The 26,770-nt window shown below is 37.9% G+C and overlaps 1 long non-coding RNA gene across 1 annotated transcript in view; it reads left to right on the top strand.

Moving 5' to 3' along the window:
* Window positions 1-353: 353 nt before the first annotated feature.
* The window catches only part of LOC110351660 (uncharacterized), a 60,873-nt gene continuing 34,456 nt past the window's right edge, over window positions 354-26,770 (top strand). Inside the window, exon 1 of the long non-coding RNA XR_003498047.3 lies at window positions 354-1,356. This is a non-coding gene — a long non-coding RNA (uncharacterized lncRNA). The remainder of the gene's footprint in view (window positions 1,357-26,770) is intronic.

Raw genomic sequence — 26,770 nt, 5'->3', positions numbered from 1 at the left:
CCAAGCAGGGAGATCCTGGGTGATTAAAGATGCTGTGTCTGAAAACAGACCTAAAAAACTGGCCCCAACATGTTTTGGTGGCACTGCTCCCTTCTAAACTTTCTCCCTCCTAATCTCTTAAAAATGTATGCATCAACACAGCAGTCTAGCAAGCCATTTTAGGAGCTGATTTGATTGATGCTTCTGTAATAGGTTGCCAGTACTAAGTCCTACAACAAATTAGAAAGAAATGGGAGAGCAGGGGCACACACAGGGTCTACAGAGCAAGGGTCAGCTTCCTAAGTCTCACAGAGGATTCAGTGTTTCAGTTGGGGAATGGGTTTGATATACTGTTCTGAACTTCCCAGAAGAACGACAAGGGGATGTGAAGGATTAAACATATTGGTCATCCACACCTGCCACTGTGATGGTAACAGCAGCCTCAGGGCGGCTGGCACCAAAATCTTTCCTGTCCATTATCATGCCGGATGCCAGAAGTAACTTTCTCCCGGGCTCACAAAATGGGTGGCAACGGCCACTCTTCCACCCCCTAGCCCAGAGGGATCCCAAGATGCAGCTGCTCTGCGGGTCCAGGCTGAGCTGGGTTTGCGGTAGCTGTGTCTGGGTCTTCGACTGGAATGTCAGTGGATGGAGAAAAGTAAATTTATCCCTTGAAAAAAAGCATCAAGCTAGTTTATGGAACATATAGGGTGTGAATTCTCCACTTCATGGGGAGTACATGGAGCCAATCAAAGGTTCAACTGATTTTATTACATTTTTTCAAATTAGTGTGAGTACTGGAGAGAACAAAATGTTCGTGTCATATGTAGATCAGATCCCTGTATGGAATTTAATGAGGGTACTGCCCTTCAAACCGTGTGTTGCTGTCAGTTTCTTCACATGCTTAAGGACACTGTAGAACACTGGGGGGGGGGTGTCCGAAAACCGTAAAAAAGAAGGAAAAAAAAAAAGGCTCTGCCATCACTGCTGGCGCCCCTGGTTAGCATGGAGGGCTGGATTGAAATCACAGGTGTGAGGCCACCTCCAGCCCCCAGTACTGCCACCCTCCGTGCCAGCAGGGAGCCCGCTCCCCGCTCCGCGGTTACTGAGGCGGGGGTGTGCGTGTGAGGGGGCAGCGCGGCCGTTAGCGGGGCAGCCGTTAAGGCCGGGGGCCGCGGCCGTTAGGGCTGAGGGAGCAGCGCGCGGCGCACAGGTGTGCGCGGCGGGGCAGGTGCGGCGGCGGCATGAGGGCCACCCCCCACACACACACACAGCGCAGTGTCCGTGTCCCCTCGCCGCCGCCGGGCTGGTGGCCGGAGCTCGGCGGTGGTGGGTTTGGAAGCGAGCAGGGAAAGACACCGGGACCGCCTGCTGCAGGTACAGGGGAGCGATTTTTCCGCGGGCAGGTGGCGGGGGGGGGGGGCGGTAGGAGGTGCCCGCCGTGCTCTCCGCAGCCCCACGACGTGTCGGGGGGGGCAGGCGGTTCCTTTTCTCGTTCCTGCAGGACGCTGTCGCATTGCAGGGGGTTTAAACAAACAAGCAATAAATAAATAAAACCCACCAAAAAAAAAAACAACAACCTGTGTGGTGGAAGGGAGCCTTGCCCACCACAAATGAAGTGGAAGGCTTAAAGTGGAGCTGCATGAGTGGGGCTGTGGTGTCCAATGGCCAGCCTGAGAGGTTTAGGGGGAAAATAATGGAATAGCAAATACTTCAGGGGTTTTCTGGTACTCGAGCTTGTCTTCTTGGTGTCATTCAGCTGGGTAAAAGCATATATAACTACGTTGGTAAGCTTTATTGGAGAGGTGACATTAAATTTTGCAATTGTTACAGCTGCAGAAAGTAAATAATTAGGTAATCTCTGGGTTGGTCTTTCCACTCTTCCGCATGGAAGGGAAGTCCTGAGTGACTCTAGTCTGATGGGATGGTGAAATAAAGGTTCTGGTGCAGTATGATTATCTTCACCGGGGATTTACAGAGGACTGAATGGTTGTAGGGCTTCATCACCCATCTGTTGATTTTGTAAGGCCCATCTGAACCCCGTGCAGTATGCAATCATCACTGTTAGTGTGGTCAGATATCTTTGTCATTCATAAATGCTGGTGAATTATGAAACTGATCATGAACTTGAAGTGTGGGACATCTTCCAGGGTCTTAAAAGTAATTTTAAAAGCCTCAAAATATTTTCCAAGTTTTGCTGGCTGGTAGGTCTAAAATTGGTAACGTGTGAAGTGAGACTTCCTTCTGTAGAATTTTTAGTAACTCTTAAGAAGGGATCATAGCAGTTAGATGCAAGAAGGCCGAGATTTAGGGTCTGTGAGGAGCATTGCCATAAGGATCTTAAATGCACCTTATTTTCTCTCTCTTTCTCTCTCTTTTTTTTTAATTTTTATTTTATTATTATTATTTTTTTTTTTTAAGGACTCATTCTCATTCTGGTATATGTCAAGACAATTTTTTTTTCCCTTTGGAAAAAAATATTTCAACTTCTCCAGAATAAAGGGAATCTAGCCTGAACATAAAAATGAAATTGCAGTGTAGGGAGCCAAGTGAATTCATGTGTGCAGAGTATTTTTTTTTTTTTTTTTTTTTAACTAACTTTATCTGTGAACTCCCAGCCCTGGAGCCTATTTGAAATAAGATAGGAAGCTTCAGTCTTGTCACAAATGCAGCTACAACTTGTCCTGGGGAAGCCTTCGTAATGGGGTCAGGTAAAGTTCAATGAACTACCAAACCAGCACTATTTCAGAAATGCTAAGGTGCTCTTTCCACTGATCTCTGCACTCTCTCTGCCTGTTATTAAACTGGTAGTTTTTACAACATCAATAAAGAACTTTCCTACCCAATTGCCCCAGACAAAGGCCTGAAAGCTAGGTTTAAACTATGAAAACTTTGTGTTAGGTTCATTTAGATTGTTTTGCTGTGTCAAATACTCACTTGAGTTCAAAAGTTCAGATGAACCATGAACTTTGTCATTTCACAGCAGGCAGTTCTACAAATATAATCGGAAAGTGAAAAAACACGCAATATTTAAGGTGCATTTGTTGTTCTGTGCAGAACATATTTGGAGTTCTGTGTTTGCAAAGTTCTGCTTGATTTAAAGAAACTTTTAACTATTTAAAAGATGGAAAAAAAGGAACTAAATACATTTAAGCCAAATAATTCCTTGATCCCTGACCTTTTAGGCTTTCAAACCAACACATATTCAGTGACTAATCATTACTGCACAAACTAAACCCAGCTAATCTTCTTAATAAATTGTGAAGTCTTGTATGTCTCATGGTTTCAGTGATGGCTTTTCTCCCCGTCTGGAACACTGCAGAATATCAAAACAAATGGGTCATGGCTTTATGTATTTGTTTAAGTTTGAATCTATGTCATCTTATGATACAGTCTTGAGTTGGGCAGGTTTTACAAGTGTATGTCAATTATAGGACTGTTAGTAATGAAAAATCTGTCAATGCAATTTTCAGCTACTTATTAGATAAAGATGTGTCAGCTAAAACAGTTTGTGCAAAGCCACTTTTTAAATATGGAAACTTACCAGGCTGAAGAGCCTGTAATAAATTCAGTTTCTTTTCCGTGAAAAGGAATTCCTTATACCTACACTCTCCTTGCTTCTAGTAGATCTGGAGACTTAATCTGTTGGGAATAAGCAACATTTCTTTTACAGACTTAAATTTGGCATCAGAAACAACAAGTCTTGCTTTAAGTCTGTCATCCCTGACTGTTCAGAAATTGTGATTCATGACTCCCAGAATTGTTGCATTTGTTTTAAATAAATAAATCTATGACATTATTTTATGTGTATTTTTTAAATATCACATTTTCTGATTATTACATTAGAAACAGAATTTTTGAATTTCTCTTTATGCTGTGTAAGAGTTTATTACAACACTCAGAAACTCTTTTAAGGAAAATGTCACATTTATGGATTTTTTTTGGTTAAAATTGCTATATTTGGTCACTGTATGAAGTGTGTGTTCTTTGCAGTAGGCATCATTTAATTGTATTGAAACAATTCATCACTGTTGTGTTACTCAGCAAAGAACAGATATAAACATAAGGAAGAAATTAGCAGTCATGTCCTTTGTGAACAACAAAGAGGGGAGAATGAGGAAATGTCAAATTTGGTGGACATCTGCAATAGTTCAAGATCTACACTGCTAAGCCAATCTCTCTAATTCAGGTTGTGATCAAGTTTGTGATGTGAGTTGTGATTGTTACAACGCTCATAACCCTACTTCCTCCCTCTTGCTTCTGCTAAATGGAAAAAACTACGTGTTCTCAGAGTGCATTTCAGCCTTTCTGAACAATTGCAATTGTTCATTGTCTTGGACAGTTCTGCCACATCTGAAAAGGCTGCAGTATCTTAAATGAGTGCACCTATTCCAGTAGTCAGTGGTCCTTATCTCATGGGGATAGCTCTGCTGCAGCAAGCATGAGCTTTTTTCTCTTTCAGGATACTGTATGCTGAAGCCAGGGAAGGAGAAATTGAATTTTCCAGAATACAAGCAGTGTAATGGCAATATATTCTTATTGAAGGGATCAGGATATACCACAGACATTGTTTAATGGCTTGTTTATAACCTATTTTATCTAAATGCATGTAAATCTTTCATCAGTCCTTTATACTGGGTAAAAATCATAGAGCGGTACAAAAATTCTAGGTCTAGGTGAGGACTGTCTTCTGTGACATCTTGTGCCTTCTCTTCCAGCACTTGTGGGGACAGGTTGGTGGTAGGATTGTTTATGGAGGTGAAGGATGAAGGCTGTATCATCACTGAGGTTCTGGGCAGCCTTTCTTGATGTGGGCAGTGAGAAACTCCTGACAGTGGGCTGTGGCACACCAGCAGGGAGGTCTCGCACACAGCTCCAAGTTAGTTGGGAGTTCTGTCGCTTCCTTGAAAGCTCTAGGCAAGGCCACACAGGGGTACAACCTATGTATGGCTTCTCTGAAGAGCTGTATAAATTGAGCTGATGATAAAAGCAGTGTTTGTTGTTTATTTGTTTTGCAGTGTATAGTTTGAGCCAAAGTCTTTTAATACTAAGGTAGCCATTCTTTGCCTCCAGTTGTTGAGGGTATTTTTGTTATCAGTTCTCCTAAATGTTTTAGAAATTGCTACACAGTGCATTTAAAGTATTTTGGAGTTATAAGGAGAAAATTGAAATACTATTAAAAATCAAGTGGGACACACATTTTGTTAGAATTTTCTTCCTATAGTTTGTCTCGGTCCTTTGTAAGTACAAATAGCAAAAAAAAAAAAAAAAAAAAAAAAAAAAAGATAGGCATTCAGATTTCTTACTAAAGCTATGCAAAAAAAAAAAAAAAGTCAAACTCACCTAGCACCAATCTACAGATTACACTATATTAATTTCACAGAATATTAATTTCACAGAATTTCATAGAATTGTCTATGTTGGAAGAGACCTCAAGATCATCGAGTCCAACCTCTGACCTAACACTAACAAGTCCTCCACTAAACCATATCACTAAGTTCAACATCTAAACCTCTTTTAAAGACTTTCAGGGATGGTGACTCCACCAATTCCCTGGGCAGCCCATTCCAATGCCTCACAACCCTCTCAATAAATTTCTCACATTCTTTTAACTGAAAATACTATTTGTGATAATTACAATCCATGTTTCCATTCAGGTTGCTGTTAATTGGAGTGATCAAATCATTTAGTGAACAAAAATGGCTCTAGGATGAAAGAGATACTGATGTTGATCTTGTATTCGTTGTGAAAGCTTAAATTGCTAGACCTTTCTAATTGTTTATTATAATTTGTTATTTGTTATAACCTAGAAATTCTGTGATTCTGTGATTCTTATTTGTTATAATTGTATGAATCATTTTATTTGTTGCTTACAATGATGTACTGGCACTGTATCAACATAAAAAGAAAGAAAACATGACTGTTTCAAGAAATATTAAAGTTGTGATTTGTTGATTTAAGCACCTAAAATACTGTCAGTTTTTCCAAGCTTCTTTAGACTTTAAATGTTGGCTGTAAAAGCTGAAACAAAAAGTTGATTTCTGATATTAACCTCTTACTGTCTATTCATTTGGTGATGAGAATATTCAGTGGTATTTTGGCCTTTTGGCTCTGCTTGCAAGGTAAGTAAGATTGAAAAATCATTAAAGTTATTTCAGAAACGTTCTGTTTAGACTTGATGTAAAAACATTTAAAATATTTCTGGATGACAGTGGTGGAAAATTTGTACATTTTTTCCAAAGTGGTTGAACCATCACTAATTCAGTGCAATCTTACCCATACAATGCAGTAGAGTTTTTGAGCTTCTTTTTCAAGTAGTATCCTTTGAGAATAAATATTAGTCTCACACTTTTCCTTCATTAATGTTGCATTACTCTGGGTGGTTACCAGATTAACTAGTCTTTGGGGGCTGACGTGGAGTTTAAGTTACTTAAGGGCTAAACAATAGAAAATCTGAGATGACAGAGAAGGGGCTTGCACCATAGTACACTTGTTTATTGTATTGATAGCCCACCAAAAGGTGTAAGAACCTGATACTCTGCACGCAAGCTTGAAAATAATAGAGTAGTATTGGTGTGATCCTAAAAGGGAACAGGAAAGAGGTAAATTGGAGTCCCGACTCAGTGATTGTGGTCAAACCTTGCACTGTTATGGGCAAAAAGCTGCAGTAGTTTCATTTTTGTCATTGGTGTGTAGGAGCAGTGAGATATTCCTTTTGATGACTTGCCAAAGCATTTAACAGGAGTGTTCAAATACATGGCAGCTTACTTGTGAATGGCAAAGAAAAATGTGATCGAAACAATGGGAAGAGAAGAATGGGAATGCTAAATTGTAATAATTCCAACACGCAGTTTGTCTTGGTTCTGTCTGCCTTGAGATTCCCAAATGTTTTCTTTGACATCCTGTTAAGGATACTGTCAAGAGAGGTCTTTGCTTGACCTTACAGAACTGCCATTTTCCTGCTAAATGAGAGTCCCTGACAGCAGATTAGCCATAAATTGGCATAGTTCCATGTTTCATATCCTCATCATCAGATCAGATAACCCACTGAGTTGTGGTTAGCAAGTCTAGTTCTTTGGGTTGTTTGCTGACTGCAAGACTGTGTTGCTTAGGCCTTCAGCGTTGCTTTCTGTTCTTCTGTTGCTTACTCAGCTGCTACCCTCTTTTCCCCTATTTTCTTCTAAAGCCTTTTTTTTTTTTTTTCTTTCTCCTCCATTTTCTATTGGCTATATGGAAGTGAGAAACTGTCAGTGCTGGCTTTGCAGACCATAAAATATTCAGTGCTACTGATAGTTTTCACTGCAGTATTTTGGAAGTTGTACTGTTGTAGAAAGCTGCCAGCGTGGGTTTATATACCCTGTGGAGCAGCCTGAGGCCACTCAGTAAAGTGATGCTCCTTGTCCCGCCTTGGTAGGCCATAAATGCTTCTGGCTTGTCCTGTGCCCTGGCAGGTTATCCCACCTCAGCAAAAACTGCAGAGGATTAACTAATTTGCTGCAGTGAGAATGCTGGTGCCTTGTCACTGCTGCAGGGTTTCTGATGTGGCCAGTCTTGTTCAGTTAGTTGTTTTTGAAGAGAAGTTGAGTTTCAAATGGAGCTTGTCAACATTTTTTTAGTTTGTTTCACTAAGTCAATAGGTGTATCTATACAACTGAGGGAGTACCCATGAATGCAGACTGACGCAGTATAGATTAGGAAAAAAGCATCTTTTCAGGCTTTCTTGCAGCTGCAAAAAATCACCCTGTCTCGGGTGCCATTTACGCAGGCAACATATTTGTTAAGGTGTCTAAAGGACGCCTTAAGAGCCTCAAAAGCAACGCTCAATTGCACAGAGCTTTGTTTCTGGTGAAGGGCTTGTTTTGAAATGTTCTGTGCTAATAGGGACTCTTGGGTCCTTTTCCAAGCCATAACTTCAAGATTTTCAGAATTTTTGGAGGGAATTGTCTCTACTTGCAGTCATATCCAGTAAGTATGCTAAGCTGCCCGCATTTGCTTGCTTACCGATACGCTCAGAGTAGGCTGAGCCATCCCTGTGCTCAGGATGACTGGAGCCACCCCTGCTGTATGGCTGAGAGGTGGTTTTGGAACTGAGTGTTCTGTTAGGTGCCATGGCCTTGAAATTTTATAATGACCAAAAAATAACTGGGAGTGACCTTTAAAGAGTCACATTTTTCTTGTGTAATAAGTGACATCAACAATTTATTTCAGAGAAGTCTGGTGGGAATGAGAAGAAAACAGGCAGCTACCCACTTTCAAATAAATCTGTCACATCTTCTACCTCCCTTCAGATGAATCCATTATATTCAGAAAGGAACTTTGCTTTTATTAACCTACTATGTTTTTCTGTATTACTTATTTGAATTTGTTTCAACAATATTCATATACAAATATATATATATATATTTCTGTTGAGAACACATTTTAATGGATAACTTCTCTCCCACTGACAGGTTTAGTATACAGGTCCCAGACTTGCTTGTCTTTATGCTTGTATTTTCTTTGGAGCTTTTTCTCAGATTGGTATATGAGCAATGTTAAATGAACACCTTCCTCTGACTACTAGAAATGAAAGATTATGTGGTGATACCTTGTTAATCTACGTGGAGTAAATTTGTTTATTACATAGGTTAATTGTATTGTGAAAGATGGTATTCTTTACCGAAACCAAGGCATATCCATGTGTCATCTGCTAAAATCTCTGTGCTGTAAATTCTGTAAACTCAAATTTTGCATGTGTTTGCTTTTTAATGTTTTGAATAAGCTCTACCAATCTTCATAGGTGTTGCTTCCTTGGTCAGTTATATTAGTGGACTTCCTGATGTTATGTTTCCAGCTTGAACTGGATAGTGCTGTTTATACAGCATGCTCACAATTTGTTCTAGCTCTACGAAGTCAGTCCAAGGAAATCACTTTCTTTAAATGATTCACTGTGTAATTTGTAGCTGGATGCTTCTCAGACTCTAGCTGTTTCACTTAGTTCACAATTCACTAGTGGCATTGACTGTCTGTTCACCCTACATTTTATTCTATAGACATCTGAAATTTTTGTAGTTCTTGTTTTCTCTAAAATCATAAAGTTGTGGCTGGTAAATCTGAAAGTTTGTGGTAATGCTGCAGAATCAGTATCTATTCTAAATTCAGATGATGTAGTTCTTTTTTCCTTCGCTGTTTGTTTTCTACATGCTTCTAGAAGGTATTAATTCTTAAAAAATCATCTGTATTACCTGCATTGTCACCTATTCACCTTCATATTAACCTCATAAATACCAGTAAGAAATGACACTGACACTTAGCTGTTCCTTAAGCATGGGAAATATGTTTCTCTCAAAAACACTATATTTTAATGGAATGGTTTTCTGTCACAAAAACATGCAGAAAGCACAGCTAAGAAGAAACAGAACAGACAAAATGTCATTTTTATGCTACCTGGGATCTGGTTAGCTTTTGACACAGATGTGCTTGTAGCAATCTTGAATGACTGCTGGTCAGCTAGTGTGTGGTCCAGAAGAGGGAAGTAGACTTGGCTTATCTTCTATATGGGAAGAAAACATACAGCTTTCTGTCTTGGGCTTCTGTGAGGATGTCTTTATAGCAGCAGAGCAGTAGTGATCATTTTCGGATGCACAGCACTTCTATTTGTTGGTGAATGTGCAAGGATAGGACCTGGCTGCAATGTATCTACTGTTTCCTAGGGAATATTTCATCTCCTTGTATTGGCACATCTGTGACGTTAGGGTATTAACAGAATTGTAGAAGACCAGGATTGTTCAGATGGTCCAATATTTAAAGCAGTGCACTATTATTGAAATTAAGTTTGGGGCATTGTAATTTAGTTAAAAGACTGGATTACTTGATGGAATGGGAAACCTGGGAAAACAGGGGATTACTGCTTAGAGAAGTGAAAGAGGGGAGAAGGAAAAGGTAAAATTGGGAGCTGATGAGAAATTGTTTGGCCTGAGAGGCCAAACATATGTCAGGGGCATTTTCAAATAACAATCTACTTTTTAGATGTTCTTATATCTGTGATCTCTGCTGTGAAAAATCTCCACTTGCATTCTTTCATCTTACAGCTGGAATATTGAATAAGTGACCTTTTCTGACTCAGACACATTGTTTTCTCTGACCTCCTCAAATCATGGTTTCACCTCTGTTGGTGCCAGATGCCCGAATATCTTCCATCTCTCATTTTTCTATACCTCAAAAACTGTCCTTCATTCCTAGCTGAGTCTTTTGTGTTGGCCTGTCCCAGAGCTGCTTTTCTCACCACTTGCCTCTCAGATAATTATAATTGACAGGCATTTACATTTTATTCCACATTAGGAAAGCAGCTTCCATATGGAAAACACATTTTATTTGATGTTTGATTTATCCAGGAGCTGATCTTAGTCATAATAACTGTTTCTCATTCAGGGTTGCTGCTTTCCTTTCTGTATTTTCCAGCTGGACTGTTTGAGGCATAGGAGGTCAAGTGACTTGTCCCAGACTATGAGTCAGTGCTGTGAATTTGGACTAGGACTCAGTATCCTAATGGCTCTCAGTCTTCTCCGACCATTGCTAGACCGTGCAGCATCTGTGAAAGGCTTGGCTCTGTGAAATAAAAGAAGTTAAGAACACAGAGTTTGAATCTTTGATTCCCAGAATGTAGTTACTGAGCCTTGTTCAGATTACAATAAAAACATGTTTTGTTTTTTTTTTATTAAATAAACCATGCAAGAGCTTTTTGGGCTTGGCTTTCTCTCTTTTTCTGCCCTGCTAAATCAGACTCCTTTTGTAACTGCATGCAAAGATAGTTGGTTGCCTATTCCATTTAACTGGAGCATACTGCTGTTTAGAGTTTGAAGGTCAAATCGTCTTCCTTATCTGTGATGCATACTGACTTTTCTCAAAAATGCCTTCTGGAATGCTAAGGCTTAACCACAGTTAAGACATTTTGCTGTCAGAGCAGCTCTGCAAGGTGACAGGGTACTCCAGCCTTTATGTGAAGTATGACTGTGGTGAAGGGAAGTTGGTGCAAGAGTGTCTGTTAGGTTTGGGTCTCCAGTCTGATGTGTTTAGATTTGATTTATGAAGGAAAAGAAAGAGATGGCTGGTTGTTTTTTAAAGGAAATTGAATAGAAAAAAGCTTCATGAACAACATCAGTGTATTTCCACAAGATGGAATTTCAATGTATCAATCCCACAGAGACTTCTGACAGACTTTTTGGGCTGACAGCATTTAGTTTGTTGTCCTCAGTCACTGGTGAAGCAGTAATTAATCTGTGGACATGAATCCTTTTGCTAAGGTCCTTTTTTCTGCCTTCCCCTCCACCCACTGATTCTTCATCCTGATCTCCATACTGAGCTTATACATCTACAAAATAATGGTCTGCCGAGACGAGTTTTTAAGTCCTTGTTCTTAAACGTGATTGTGCTAGGCATTGTCATCTGCGTGTTTTGATGGGGCAAAGTTATTCTTCCTTTCCTAATTTCATTTAAAGGAGCAGTGGTACAATTGCACTGAAGTTCTACAGAAGACTGTTCCAGGGCGGAGAAGAACGAAAGAATTCAAATTAATCATTTGAGGATTTGCAAAATTATAGGCAGATGATAATATAATGTGAAATATTGCATAACCTTAGCTTATATTGAATCAGCTGTGAATAGAGAAGCTGACAATGGTATGTTGGTTTGGCAAGAGCCACCATTATAGTAGCAGTCTGGCCATCAGGCCGAGTTCTGAAGAAAAGCAGCAAGATTTGACTCACTGACTGCACAAATTTTGCTAGGTACCTGCTCTCTGACAGTATTTCCTGTTGTCTTTTGACTAATATGCGGGCCCCTGACTGCCTCCACCTTTTTTGTTACCTCGTATGTGATTAGGTCTGAGTTTGCTTTTACTTCAAAAGCACTGATTAGTGTCTCATCAACACTTTGACTTGCATATCTGTATTGCTACAAACCAATGGTAACCCCACTCACGATGATGCATTAGATAGTCCTTTGCAAAATAAAAGACAGAAGCTCATCTAGTTTTGAAAGTACCTAAACATGATTGTTTCACCCTACTTTTGGTCAGCTAAGCATATCACCTGAGTTGATTGATTCTTATGTCAAATGTTTTTGATTATCTTCAGAATTTATAACACAGTGCTGGTGTTCTTCTCCCTTTCAGATACTCTGTCCTAGGTAAACATAGCAGAAGAAGATCGGTGGCCCTTCCACCACACATTTAAATGTAAAATTTAAATATTGTAAGGGGAGGAATACAGATGGTACTCCAACTGTCACACCCCTAAAAATAATGAGTAAAGATGTTTAGGTCCAGTGTAATTTAAGGTTGGATTGAAAAATGGGCACATAAGAAATAGCATCCACATGCTATAAGATTCCAAGGGAAATTTTTCAAGGTTACCAAGTCTTGTAAGATGTCTGCTCTTTGAAGCACAGGCCTCATGGAAATTCATATTCTCATGAAACTTTCAACCAACAGATTAGAACCGGAGCAAATCTGTCCGGTGTTGATTTTAACTGGAGTCAAAGCCCTTGGTTTAGTATTGTGTAACTTCAGGGAGTCTGACTCGCATATCTGAAGTCCATTTTTCTGCTGAAATGTTTGGCTGAATCAGGGCATTTCAGATGAGGTTCTGATTATAACTCCTAACGCACTTTCCATAATTGTGTTACACATAACTTTTTTTCTTTTTTTTTTCTTTTTTTTTTTTTACTAACTTTGTTTACCAATTCATACCTGTAGTTGAAGATGAATGGAGGGTGAGGAAGTGTTGTTGCATGTTGTGGAGATTTTGGGAGGGAGGGTGTTGGGGTGTGGGTTCTGTTTATTCTTGTTTTGTTTAAACTTGAATTTGAACTCTGGAGGTAAAACTTTCCAAAGAGTATATGTCCTGGGTACTTCTGGGACACAGACACTTGTGAAATGGGGAACAGCTGGTTCAACACTGTTAATCTCCATTTAGAGAATGCCAGTTAGTTATTACTCAGTCTTTATGGTGAAAAGAAAATATTTTGTTTTCCAATGTTACCTGTTTTTCTGCATTTGAAACTTTTCTGAGGTAGTGGAACAGAAACAGTACACACTGCAAATATACCAAATGTATTATGTAAGCAATGGATTTTTTAGCTCTGCAATTGTGAAATGGATAGTTTTAGTGCTAGCTCAGTCTGGAATGATGAGCTACTCTAAATAGCGAATTACAGTTCTGCCTACTTTATTGTGGGACTACAGTATGCAAACTTGCAGCGTAAACTGTTGCATTCAAATGACAGAAAATGAGGGCAAGGGAGGCTTGCCTGGTTTTTCACCTGCTGCAGTGAACTTCTGACTTCATGGAATTTGTATAAAGACTCAAAAACCGTTAAAGTTTAACAGCTACCGGTCTTTCATCAAATCATTTGTAACAACCAGTGCTTGAAATACTAGTTGATCTCCTGGGTTTCGAATGTGCAATGTAAGAACAAAATTTTGTTTTCCCTCTTTTCCATGTTGCTTTAACTCCTATTTAATAAAAATTACCATACAGTAAACTGCTTTACAACACCCACTGCCAGCCTCCCAGAACTGTAGTTGTTAAGGAGATTAGAAATGTTTCAGTGTTGTTTTGTTTTAATTGTTTGTTTTCTCCCATCTTTCCTCTTCTACTCCCCTCAATTCTTTCTGCTTGGAACATCCATATTGCCATTAACACTTGACATTGACAATTCTTCTTTCCTCCACAGTACTCTACAAACTGGGCAGAAGATAATTTTGCTTGATGCAAAAATTAAGGCTTTATACGCATAACTCACATTCCCCATTAAATGCTGCTCTTACCTCTATTAGATCCTGCTCTTACCTCTTTGAATTTCCACTGTCCCATCTATTGCTCCAGAAACTTTGCTCTTCAGGTTAGCTGCAGAACAGTTTGCATTGAAGACTGCCTAATAACTGCAATAAGTTAGTAGTGTGAGAAAGAAAGGAAAAGCCTTAACCTGTATTATACTTCTTTTAATTAGTCAGCTTAATTTTTTACTGTGGTCATTCTTGATTTTTTTCTGCAAAGAAAATGCTTTGGAGGATTTAAGTAAAAGCAAACAATTTCCACAAATTTTGTTACATACAATAATTGAAAAGTTAAATCCAGCATGTTCTGGTATTGTTTCCTTTTGGGGAAAGGAGGAGGGTTCCTACACGTGCAAGATCTCCTCTGAAATGAGGAAAAAATCTGTGGGAAATCTGTTTTATCTTTATTGAATTTTCTTTTTAATCAGTTATGACATGGTGCACCAAGAATGGCTATATCCCTCTCTCCTCCCCCAATGAATTCTTCAACAAGTAGCAAATTATTTAAGATAAATGTCTACTGCTGTAGACAGCTGCCAGAATAGAAGTGAAAATAAACTGGTGAAAGGAAACTGCCCAGTTCATGGAAAGGGCAGCAACGATATAGTGCAGCAAGTCCATGACACTTCTGGATACACATGCTGAAAGACTTACCCTGGCTGGCCTGCTACAAATCTCCCAGTAATTCATTAAGGGGAAACGCTCCTTGCAACATTTCACTCCTATTTTAACACCCTTTGTCTTTACCTTCCATACTCAGTGGGTTCATTCCTATGTCAAGTGAGCCTCAGTGAAACCAGTTTTTCATTCATGATAGAGCATTCTGTTTTGCTGGAGTAGAAAGATTAGATGGATGCTTTTACTGTAAGTATTTTAACAGTCTGTGGTATTTTTCAAAGTTTGGGGTCAAAAGAAGGATTTGATCATTGTGATCCAATAAATAATGTAGACTAAAGTAGCGTGACTAGTGACTGAAGCAGTGGTGAATGTTATCATGTTCTGCCCTAACTTTGAGAGAGAGCCTTGAAGAAACTGTCATCCTCTAAACACAATGCAATCTGCTGTATATTAAGATGAAAAGATAAAAACATATCCCAGTTGTTCTGATCTGCTTCAAATCTCTGAAATTGCAGAATTATTTTTTTTTTTTTTCAGTATCAGAGGGAGGAATCCCATTAACCTTACTCTTGAATTTTTCTGAATGCTGACCACAGGATTTGACCTGTTTAAACAAAAAATCTTGCCATTTATTCCAGCTAGTATTTAGTTACATCAAGTGTCTCTATTCTTCCTTATGTAATTTGACTATCCTAAAGAAAGTCATAGCTGAGTCCTGGTTTAGTAATTTTGTATCTCTAAAACAGATCAGAGTGACGGGACAATACTTGAATTTACACAATAGTTTCTGAAATATGTTGGCAGGAACTTTGGTCTGGATAACCTGAGTGTATCCACAGAAGTAAAAATGTCATCTTTTGCTCATAGTTCACTGTTTTATGAGAATAGGCAGAATGGAAGGGCAAAGTATAGGAAAGTATGGGAATTCTGGTATATTTTTAAAAAAATTATAATAGTGTAATAGGTGCACAATGGAAAATTGGTGCATAATGGAATAATAGCAATTGCTGTTGTAGGTAGAACTGATTTGATTTTCTAAACAGCAGAGTGCAGGTACTTGAGCATAGTTTGTGAATGGTTCTGTCAAGAGAAGCTTTCAGAGTGGTTCGAAAAAGCATGCAATTCAAGAAGTCTGTCTTGTGTTAGTGTGGCTCTAGCTACAGGATCCAGTTTTTTAAATTCATATTATTGTTTCCCAGTCTATAAAATGGCTCATCATTGATAGCCTTCTGTGGGGCCTCTGGATTTCATTCACAAACCTTTACAGTCTAATGGGATTTCCATGGTCCTGAGATGTGTTTCATTGTGCATATGAACTCATACATGAGTGTGCATGCTGCAGTCTTACCTCTGTAAAGAAAACATCTCTTCAGTGAAGGTGTATAAATAAAGCATCATCTACCTGATGAATATTTATACTAGGCCAAGAGTGGATTGTATATTCACCTTGGTCCCTGATGCAGTAAGAAATCTAACTGGTGTAGTTCTTCAAAATTTTATTGCCTATTTCTTGTGTTGCTGTTGTTTTAAATGTGTTTTTAATGGTACTAATCTGTGTGACTGAAGGTACGAGAAAGTAGGCAGCAGTAACTTCTATTAACTCTTGTGGATTTCAACTTGGAATTTCAGTGACCTGCTGACTCCTTGGTTTAACACAAAAGGTAGTTGGATTTGCTTGCTGTAACTTATGAGGATGGAAACATACAACATTGTAAAGCAAAAGAAATCAAACATTGTGTGCCTTAATTATTTTTTTCACTCCCTGCATTAAGTTTGAGACATTAGCATCTATTTATTTAAGTCTGTTCCACCTTTCTAAGTGATGAGTTTCCTGTTTAGCTCTCTAAAAACATTAAGAATCTGTATTTGGCATGATATGGAAGCACTATGCTTGATACTCCTTCTTTTTACACACACAGAATGTTATTAAACTTTTGTTTTCATCCTTACATTTTTCCACTGCTGTGTGGTATCAGTGTGATTTTATGTTGCGTCTAAATATTGTTTGTACTGTTGTTAGTTTAGGTTTAAAAAAATGTCCCTGCTCTGTTGGATACATGCTTCTTCTGCTTGGTATCTTAACACATGCTTTGTACTTTGAGAGTAGAATGCAGTGACATGGTCTGAATTCCAATGTGAGCTCACAGTACAGTGTCTCTCCAGATAGTTTTGGAACCTGAAGTTTCCTTCTTGCAAGGCAGATAAATTCTCCATGTATGAATGTGTGTTCTTGTAAAGACCATCCAAGAGACCCTGTGAAATTGCAAGGCTCCAGAGTTGTAACAGGGGAGATAATTTTTTCCCTTTGATTTGCATGGCAATATCTATTTGCTTTTTTTTTTTTTTTTCTCTTCCATCTCCTCCTTCTCTGTCTCTCTCACAAGGTTCTAGTCTGGAATTTTAGGCCAAGTTATAGATCTCTCTTCATGGAAGAGTGGACTCTTTTCACATACATCTTTACCCAAATGACCTTTGGTTCATGTCCATGTTGTGCTAATAAAGAAGGCAGTTGAAGATCTTCTAGCTTAAAAATAAATAAATAAATAAAATTCAAGAGGTCTTTAAATTAAGCCTGAAAAACACTGCATGTTTTGAGGCAGAATTTTCTAGAGGATATTAAAAAACAAAACAAAACAAAAAACATCATTTCCTTAAACATAGCCTATATTCTGATCTCAAATGTATGTTTACACTGCCTTCACACATATGATTCTTATGTAAACTTAAGTTTGTTTAAAATTGAAAGTTTTAATACATTAAAATACATCTGGAAGATTTCCTTGTGTACAAATAAGATGATGTATGACCTTAAAATTAGCATTTAATGCATTTCTATAATCCACAAGATTCTATTTTTATGGAAGTAATCTTTTCATTGCTGTATGTGAGATGGGAATGTAAATGATGTATTCTACAGGCTTTAAGAATAGGATAGAATTTACTCTTAAAGGTATGGGTTTTTGTCAGTGCATTCATTTTTTGAAACAATTAGTAACTTTTAACAGCGTGAAAGCATTTTAAGAACCTTTCAGCTTCAGAAAAAGGGTTTTACTGAGACAATACTAAATGCTTTTTTATACTCCAAGGCTAACAAAGTCAAATTCTATTTTTAAAAAATCTTTTTTTGGTAGGTAAAGTGATAGATTGAAAAACTATTACATAAATCACTATTTACAATTAACGATTATTTGTATGCCTTGTAGTTTGAGCATGGCAATTAAATGCAAGCAAATTGTTACTTCTTGTTGACCATTCATTCTTCAGTAAGAAGAGAATTGCCACATTTTCTCTGCCACAAGTGCTGCTATGTTCTCCAAATTCAAACTGTTTGATTGAAGCACAAGTTTTATGAGTTTAAATTTTGCTGCTGGAGCTGCATTGCTCTGTGGGTATCAGGTAAATTGTTACTCCTCTTTTTAGCTAGAGGGTAATCAACAACAAGTAGAATCATGTTGTTATTTCCATGATTTGAGATATCTTTGACCATAGTGAACAAATCATTCTGTCGATGGTTCAAGTATTGAAAGTTCTTTTCTTATAGATTTATGTCCTGTGTCCCCAGTTCCCAGCCATACTCCATTTTGTGCTACAGGGTTTCCTTGCCTCAGACAGTTGTTTCTCTGTTGAAAAACACCTGTGACTCACATAGGCTTTTTCTGCTAGTACAAGAAGCAGCAGCATGACCTTAGTTGGTTTAGACGTAAGTGTACTTATTTGCTAGTTACTTCATGTGTTCAAATTAATCAACAAGCAGGCCATGCAGAATAGGTGGCTATTAAATAAAGGATACTGTCTTTCAATGATGTTGCTGGTGAATGCTTCTTTACTCACCTTTTGAATTCATGAAATATATGAGTTTGAGATATTGAGACTGGTACTTAGCTTTCAGAATTTGCTTAATCCAATTAACAGGAATAAACGTTATGGGGAAGAATGGAAAACATGCAAACAATACAATAGTAAGAACCTCATTTTATGAAAATGAATTAGAAAAACATCTTTTAATCCAAAAATTCTTCTGCTTCAAGAACACTTGATAAACTTCTAGCATTACTTGGAGAGCTTCTCCTACCATACTCAATCACTTCAGCTATGGATGAGTCTTATAAAACAAAAGAAATTAAATGGCTGTTGAAGTTCTCTGCTCCTGTTTCAGCAGCTACTTTGTCAAAATCTCTGAATTCACATTCCCTAGCAATGAAGAGTTTAAGGAGTTTTGTTCTTGTATGCTCTGCTGGAATTACTATCATTATTTTTATTAATCCTTGTTATTTACAAGTCCATTTGTTTTTTCTTCAAATACTTTGGTCTCTAAGCAGCATTCTTGCTGTGGAATCTGAGGAAATATTCACCCTTCAAGTTTATACCTCAGTTTTCTCCTGTTCTTACTTGGTCCTAAACAGAGTTAAAAGGCTCAAAAGGAACCTATATTCTTTCTTGCATTTTAGATACATAGTTAGGAGTGCTTCTCCTATAAACTCTGCAGCAGCTCAAAACAAGAGTAGGGTTGTCGGTATCATGTAAAAGGGGAATCCATTCCTCTCTGTAGGCTGATGAGCTTGCATGGGAACTTGTGAAAATATAAATTCTGCAAATTTCTAAGCCATATCAGGAGGAGCTAGACTGCTACAATTTTTGAAAGACTACTTTACATATAGAAACCACTAAACCTTAGCAATAAAATATACCACTGCACTTGTGCACAGGCAGGTATAATTTATATAGCCATTGGTGATCTTTTCATGAAGATGTCTTTCCCTTACCTGGCATATAACGATGAAAACAGCATCTGGGATAACTGTGTTTGAACAGGCAGAAACTCAAACATGAAGCCACATGTATGTTTTTGAATTCTTTGTGCAGTCCTAGAATATAGGAATGAGCATAGCTTTCCTTAATGTTATCCTGCAAAGGTTTGATTTATTCACCAGCTTCTATCTCATGCAACAAGCAATTGAAATAAGGAGGGGGAGAAAAGACCATGTTAATCTGAGTGGGATATACTGTCAGTCTTTTACGCAACTGTAGGCTATAGTGGTTTACCATGGAAAGCAGCTTAGTGATACAATGGCTGTTCTCTTTTCTTTCACCTTGTCATTAGATTGTTGTGTTAAACTTCAGTTTTTGGCCTGTACTTTCTGAATCCAGAAGTTACGTAACTCATAAGAAAATCCAGACTCGAACAGTGATGAGGTGTATTGAGGGGAAATAAAAGGATCCTTTAAAGGCAAATATTATTACCTTTGTGCTTCTGCACAAAGGTAAAGCAGTCAAAAGGGGATCACATCTAAAGCCACACAAGTATTGTGAAAGTGTGAAGTGTGTCTTTCAATTCAAATGCAAGTGTTCTAGGTACAGTTTCATTAGGAATTCTTTAATCATACTTCCAAAAGCCTGTACTGTGCACAAACCTGTTTCTTATCACACAGACCTGTTAATCACTGATTCCCTATTTATTCCAGAAAACAGCAAAAATTGGTGTTACTTTCCAAGAGTTCATCACTTGATACTCTGGATGTTGTCTACCCCAAAATTCAGATAGCCTTGTTTTTGAAAAATGAAAGTACAGCTTGTCATTTGATAAGGACTTGAGCTACTTCCCTGTTGGAAACCTTACACATCCAGGAGCGAAAATTGCATTACCTTGCAAGGTTTTTGCACGTCTGTACCTTATAGTGTACTTTATAAGTGCCATACCTTATTCCCTGGATTGACACAGAGCATTAGTACAGTCATAATCACCATTCCTTGAGTTCAAAACAAGAATACCAAAGCTAAATTTTAAGTAAAAAGAGGCATACAGACCTGTGTGATGGAGTGTCTGCTTTACCAAAGTATCTTAGGTTTGTATAGCAAAAAGGAAGTTTGTAATACATAGTGCAAGAACGAAGGGACAGCAGCAACAGTAATGCTTTGCTGATTGTGTTTTTGCTTCAGGAAGTCATCTTTACTTTAGGAAGCATCAAAAATAGAAAAATGAGATGATAGGGAGAAGAAGAATAGGAGTGAATCTAGCTGGATGTGAAAATAAAAAACATCGTGTATTAGAAACATAAGACTTTCTTCATTGAAAATGAAGGAAGAAAATTTATTTTTAATAAGGAACTTTCAGTAATCCAGTGACATATATTTGTTGTCCATGAATTGGCAAGAATTGTTACGAGGAGAGGAGACCTGGAGAGGTCACTTATATCATGCTATTTATTCTACCTCATGTGTTGTGCCATTGAATGTACAGCAGGAAGTGTGTCCTGCCAGTCTTTCTGTGATATCTTAAAAAGGGCTAATCAACGTGAAATCTAAGCTTAGTGTACCTTGATGAGTGAGTTACTTTCTCGTCTGGTAATGATGTAAATTACAGCAACTGTTAGAAAGGAAGGAGGATATGTGGAGAGCAACAGGTCTCAGAAATACAAGTTTCCAAGTGTTTTAAAGCCTTAGAGATGCATAGATTTGAATAAAATAACTTTAGAGAACAGTGTATGCGATAGTGGAATAGCTGCATATTTTCTGAATTAGGTCACATGAAATGCTGAATTAGATCATCCCTACCTCAATGACTTCAGAGAGGAGCCAAGAGCCTGTTTGAGTTATCTGACAACTAACGGTTCAACCATGGAAGCAGACTAAAGGCACAACTGGACTAAAGGCACAACCTGATAGTCATGTACCCTTTCATATGTTTAATGTTATTGTTACTTTCCTTCTGGGAGTCTATCTCCATCAATTACTCCTCCTGTTGAGTGTGTCTTGGGAGATAAAGAAGCCATCTACTCCTAAATTCTGACATTGACTCATCTAGAACTGGGCTAAGGTTTCAGAATTCATTGTCAGTCTTCCTTAAGGTGAGTTAGAAGTTGCCATAGCTTTGTCAGCTAGGTAAAATACAACTCTCAGACACTTGGGTTTGGATTTGCATTGCTATCATTGCACTGAAGTACTAAACAAAGAAACCAAACCCAATGCCACTAAATTTTATTGAACATTTAGTTATCTACGAAACTAGTGCTAGCAATACTCATGCTTGAACTTGGCTACTTGCTAAAGAAAGAAAAGAAATAAATAGAAATTAAAGTGCATTACAGTTTCAGAATAGCTCAGATTGCTTTGATCCAAAGAGTGGCACTGATTTGAGATGAGGTCTCTGCAAGCTTCTGGGGAAATCTTATTACAAAATTCTCTTTGCTTTCATGATACTTCTGGATTGATGCTTGTTCCTGAATTGCATTATGCATATGATCAAAGGTACTCTTTTTGTTTTCTTGGAAACAGATGGGTATTTAAAGGAAAAAACAAGTAAAGGAAGACTTCATAAATCAATTTAAATTTTAGTCTTAAGATTTGAGATACTACTCTATTTCAGATATTCAATAACTGGAATACTAGCTGGCTACCTTCAAGAAAGGATGTTCAGTGGGAAACGGTAATATTTATTTATTCCTGGGGAGGAAAGGTAAAAATCTGCAGGTTCATGCTTAGCCCATGATCATGAACAACAAACCAGTTTGTCTGCTTCTCAAGGGAGAAACCCTTATATATCCATGAAGGTATGTAAGACCTTTAGTAGAACAAAAATAGAACAAAAATGGAAAAGATGACAGCCTTATCTTAAAGGAATTTCTGAAGTGAGCATTCTCTGTTTAGTGAAACAAAAGAAGTTCTTTTAAGAAGTTCTGGGACTGACTAAGGAGCTCTTAATGCAGAACAGCAAATGCTAAAACATGAAATTAAGAGTGAGCTTCAGTGAGCTGCCGTGAGGATTCCTTAGATGATTAAGAATCAATATGAGGAAATCTTGCCCACAGAGATTTACCTGGGATCATATGACAAGTTAATAGCTGTGCCAGGAATACAGCCTGGATCTCTTGGCTTCCAGTCCAGTGCCTTGTCCACTGCCAAAAGCAAATAAGGTGATTAACAAAAAAGCATCAACATGGATTTTGGCAAAAATGGGAAGCCATAATATGTTTGAGATGACAAATGCCAGAAGTCTGTTAAATTCACCTCTTAAACACAGTCAACTTACAAGTACATTAACAAATCTTGGTTGGACAAATGAGCAAAAGTAAGGACATGTAAATTTCCTAGTTAATCTTTTAGTTACTCAGTTCTGTAATTCATACAAATGTCTCCTGCTTATCAAGAACACTTGCAAATTAGATGGGGAAGAAAACATTTCTGTTGAGATCTTAGTTAATTATGAGAAATTGTATGTCCCACTAATTTTAGTGATACCATTTTTTTTTTTTTTTTGGTCTTTTTTGGGACATTTTCCTTGTTTGGTTTATTGTCATTTTGAGATATTTTCCATCATATTTTCAAGGAGCCTACCTGATTTACAATGTCCCTTTTAACTTGAGTTGCAAAGTTTTACAAGTTCAATAATAGTTTTTCTTGCTACAAAAAACAAAGTTCTCAATGAAAAAGTCTTTTATATGATGATTGATAGGTCTACTGTATTTCTGGTTTTGAAATTCACTTTGTTCTTTTTTTTTTTTCTCCAAAGAATAGTGTCAATATTACATTCTATTCAGACAAGTCCACTATAGGCACTCCAATGTCAAAATGTTTCAAAAACATATAAAAAATAAAGAAATGAATAGAAGCTTCCTTGTTCCTTAAATTATTACTGTGTTACCCTGAACTGTAAGTGAACCCTTTTTGCTTATAAAAGAAGCAGCTGTTCATGCGATTGAAACCATGGTTCATTACAAGCTGACCTCAAATTCAGGAGTAAAACTTCCTCTATTTTACTACAACTATTCAGACGTGGACTAGAGATAAACAATAATCAAAATCAGGATGAAACTTGACTGGGAAACCCTCTATACTCTTTGGCAGAATTATGGCAGCTCTTGGATCACCGAGAGTGATATAATGTTAAATGACCCTAAAACATTCCCTTCTCAAATGCAGCAGGTCCTTGCTGCCAACTCTGTAGCAAACAAAGGCTGATTGTAATGACTCCTTAAGCATAAGAGTATAGAAACGTTAATTATCACATTTTTTCACATTAAACATTTACAGAGAGTCAAGATGTAAATGGGTCTTTTTATGTTCATTTTGCACTTATTTTTAGGTAAATTGTTTTTAAAAGGAATCTTCCCTGTGTCCTATTTGAGTTTTATATCTTTCCTAAATGGTTTTGTTTCTTAACCAGTTTTGTAGTTGTGTTGGATGTAAAGCTAACAAAAGTAAGCTACTGTGAGACATCTCTTTTGACTGAAGACATACGTCTAGAATAATGTCATACCATTTAAAAAAAAAAAAAAAAAAAAAAAAGTAAACTAAATTAATGCTCATTACTAGCCCAACTGTCTTTTATAAATGAAGTAGGGCAGTGACATAGTGCCTTGGATGTATGTTTCTCTCTTTTGGTCTATTGTGTTTGTTATCCCTCTTCTGTAGCTCCCTTGTTTGTTGTTGTTCAATTTTGAGACACAGCAATCCTTTCTAATATTAGTCATGACCCATATAATGAGACTTAGAGATAAGATCTTTTACTATTAACTGGAGTGTAATATAAGATTTCTTTATTATGTACAAATAGCAGATTCTTTGTGAATGTGTGTTTGCCATGATACATTTAATTACATAGATTTGGGATAAGGAGTTTGAGTCAGTGAAATACAGTATGCATCAAATAATAATATTAATGATTCTTGTTCAGTAATTTGGAATTCTTCCTTGTATTATAACTGTGTTCAGACAATTCTTTTGGGATCTGACCTATCTTAAGTATGGGGATTTAAAAAATTCTGCAGTAGGAATTTATCTCTGGGCTTGTAAAATGAGTTGTGGAAATGTCTTAAGAAATTGCAGAAGGAAAAATTTGAGCCGTGTGGGGCAGAAGCTGTTCTCCTGTGTTTAGAAATCTGCTGGCTGGGGTTGTGTAATGCTGTTCTGAGATAACCTATACACAAAAGCTGATACTATCTCCCACTGATGGATAGTTTTCCTTATGCCTTACTCACCCACTGAAGTGCTTGTGGTGGTTGACTCTCATTATTAATGCATGAAATTGTTGATTACCCACAGGTTATGAGAGGAGTTTTTCCACAGATGACATTTAAATTGTTTCGTCTCTGAATCTTTGGGAAAGAAAAATCACTCTGTTGAAGTCTCATGTTTAGGGAAGATCATTGACAAGTTAAAACTTCAGACTTCTCAGAAACGTTTTCTTAAATTTGTTGGATTTTCTTTGCTCATAATGCATGCACTGCATGCAATGTCGTCTTCCCTGCTCTGTAGAATTCTGTGTCTTCTTTGTCTAGGTGTCTCCTGCTATTCCTGTAAACAAGCCAGGAGGAGACCACCTACCTTTCACATCTCTCTTACTAATTCTGCGGTGTGGTTTGATCCTAGCACCTTCTGACTTCATTAGATTACTCATGCCTGCTTGCCAGAATAACAAGGAGTCTTGCTTGGAGCTACATATGGAAAGAGGCTAAACTAGATAGGTGGTGTTTGTTTGTTTTGTTTTTTAAAAAAACTTTTCTTTCTTAAGCTATTACCTTACTGGTGCAAACTCAACCATAGTCTAAATGGGGAAGATAATGGAAAGGAAGGGTGGAGGCTGAACGGTTATGACTATGCTGTACAACAGCATCATGCTTAATGCTGACCATAGCTGTCTATTGCAAAATGACTACCCTTCTCTTTGTCCAGACTCTAGGGATGAGTCTCTCCACAGGCTGCATATATCCTGTTTTCAATATCCTACAGTTTGTCTCTACTTGGCCCATCTTGATTGCAGCTGCTGGACTTATTCCATCTAGTTGTGCCCTGTTTTCTCGTATTTTTACTCTTACAGGCCTTTCTTCCTCTTTGTTTTTGAACTTCTGTCTTATGTGCTTTCAAGACAGACTTTGTGATTTTGATTCCGGTCTGGTCTCAGTCTTGGTGATTACTCATTCCATTTTTTATTTTTTCTATAAGTGTTAGTATTTTAGATTTGAAATAATTTTCACTATTAGAAAGTGGAATTATGATTATTAGTTAAGTATGTCTACCTTGATTGTAGATAGCACTGACCATACCCAGCAATGATCAAGCTCCCTTGGCCACCACTGTAAGAAGAGTAATGCATGTCCTCATTTTCAGCCCCATGTCTCGTTGTTCATCACCACAGAAATGTATCCAATGGATCCATTGCAGTTGTTTGACGTCAGCCATTTGTCTGTACTATTCCTGAACCCTGTGTGAGGAACTCCTACAGCAGGAAAAAAGCAGAGGCTGGTGAAAGCTTACTGCTAGCTCTGGCTTCCACTTAAGGAGGAAGCCAAGCTCGCCCATAACCTTTTGGACCTGTCTTTGTGGTCAATTAACTGGTAGGGCAGTACTTCCACTTAGTGAAGCTTTAATGGTTCAAGGCAGCATGTTGTGGTTTATAACATCCTCTTGTTACCTGACTATGAAGTGAGTCAGCAAAACGTATCAGCTTTCTACAGGGGGGACTTGTTTCTTTTATAGGCATCTGCTCTGCTAGAAGTGTCTAAGCAATCTTACTGTTAAGATAGGGACCCCAATTACTTAGATACCTTTGATGAGTGAGCACCCCCCTTGGTACTAGTGCAATCAGCAAATTACCAGACCTTTTTTGATATTCATTGGACACAAGCTCATTTGTCATCACTACTTGCTAAACCTCTAGTCTACTTAGTCCATGGATGACTGTGGTATTTTAGATAGCATCAGCTCATTTCAGGATTCTCTTGTGGGCCATTTCTAGGCAGAGCAGGTCAGCTAGTTTTCTTGTATTTTCTATTGATTATTTCTACTTCTATGAGAACAGCTGGAACTTAGCAGCAGCTTCTGGAGGTGCCTTTCAATAACATTGAAATACACCAGACAGAGATTATTGAAGAAATGGATTAGGACAGTGTTTTTCAGTTGGAAGAGATATATGAATCACTTGAAATCACTTCATCTGCTCCTAAAAGGAAGCCATATCAGTTTCAAGAAAGGGCACAGAAGATGTGCACTCTATTAGGAGAGTAGAAAAATGAACAGAATTGCCCAGTGAAATCAGTATCTTTTTACCCCTATAAATGGCCTGAAATCTATGTGATCAGGAATACTGTTTTGTCTGTTGCTCTGAGTGTAGGGTTCAGAGTGCTCCAAAGCCAAAAGGAGCACATTCTCCTTGCCTGGTGGGAGTAGTGTCACCTGAACCACTGTTTCTGTTGCTTACAGCATTCTGGATTGTCCCGTGTGTTCTCTTGTCAGTCCAGGCTTTAACAGCCTGTTGGTAAATTTAGGTGACAGTGTGATGGTACAACTTGCAGACAGTCTACCATCTTCTGTCTCCCTCTTCAGTCTCTTAGATGAATTTGATAGATAAAAGAATTTTTGTAG

Source organism: Anas platyrhynchos, chromosome 6 (genome assembly GCF_047663525.1).
Source record: "Anas platyrhynchos isolate ZD024472 breed Pekin duck chromosome 6, IASCAAS_PekinDuck_T2T, whole genome shotgun sequence".
NCBI classification, from domain to species: Eukaryota; Metazoa; Chordata; class Aves; order Anseriformes; family Anatidae; genus Anas; species Anas platyrhynchos.
The sequence above is the reverse complement of the archived record's forward strand: the minus strand, read 5'-3'. Positions and strand labels throughout refer to the sequence as shown.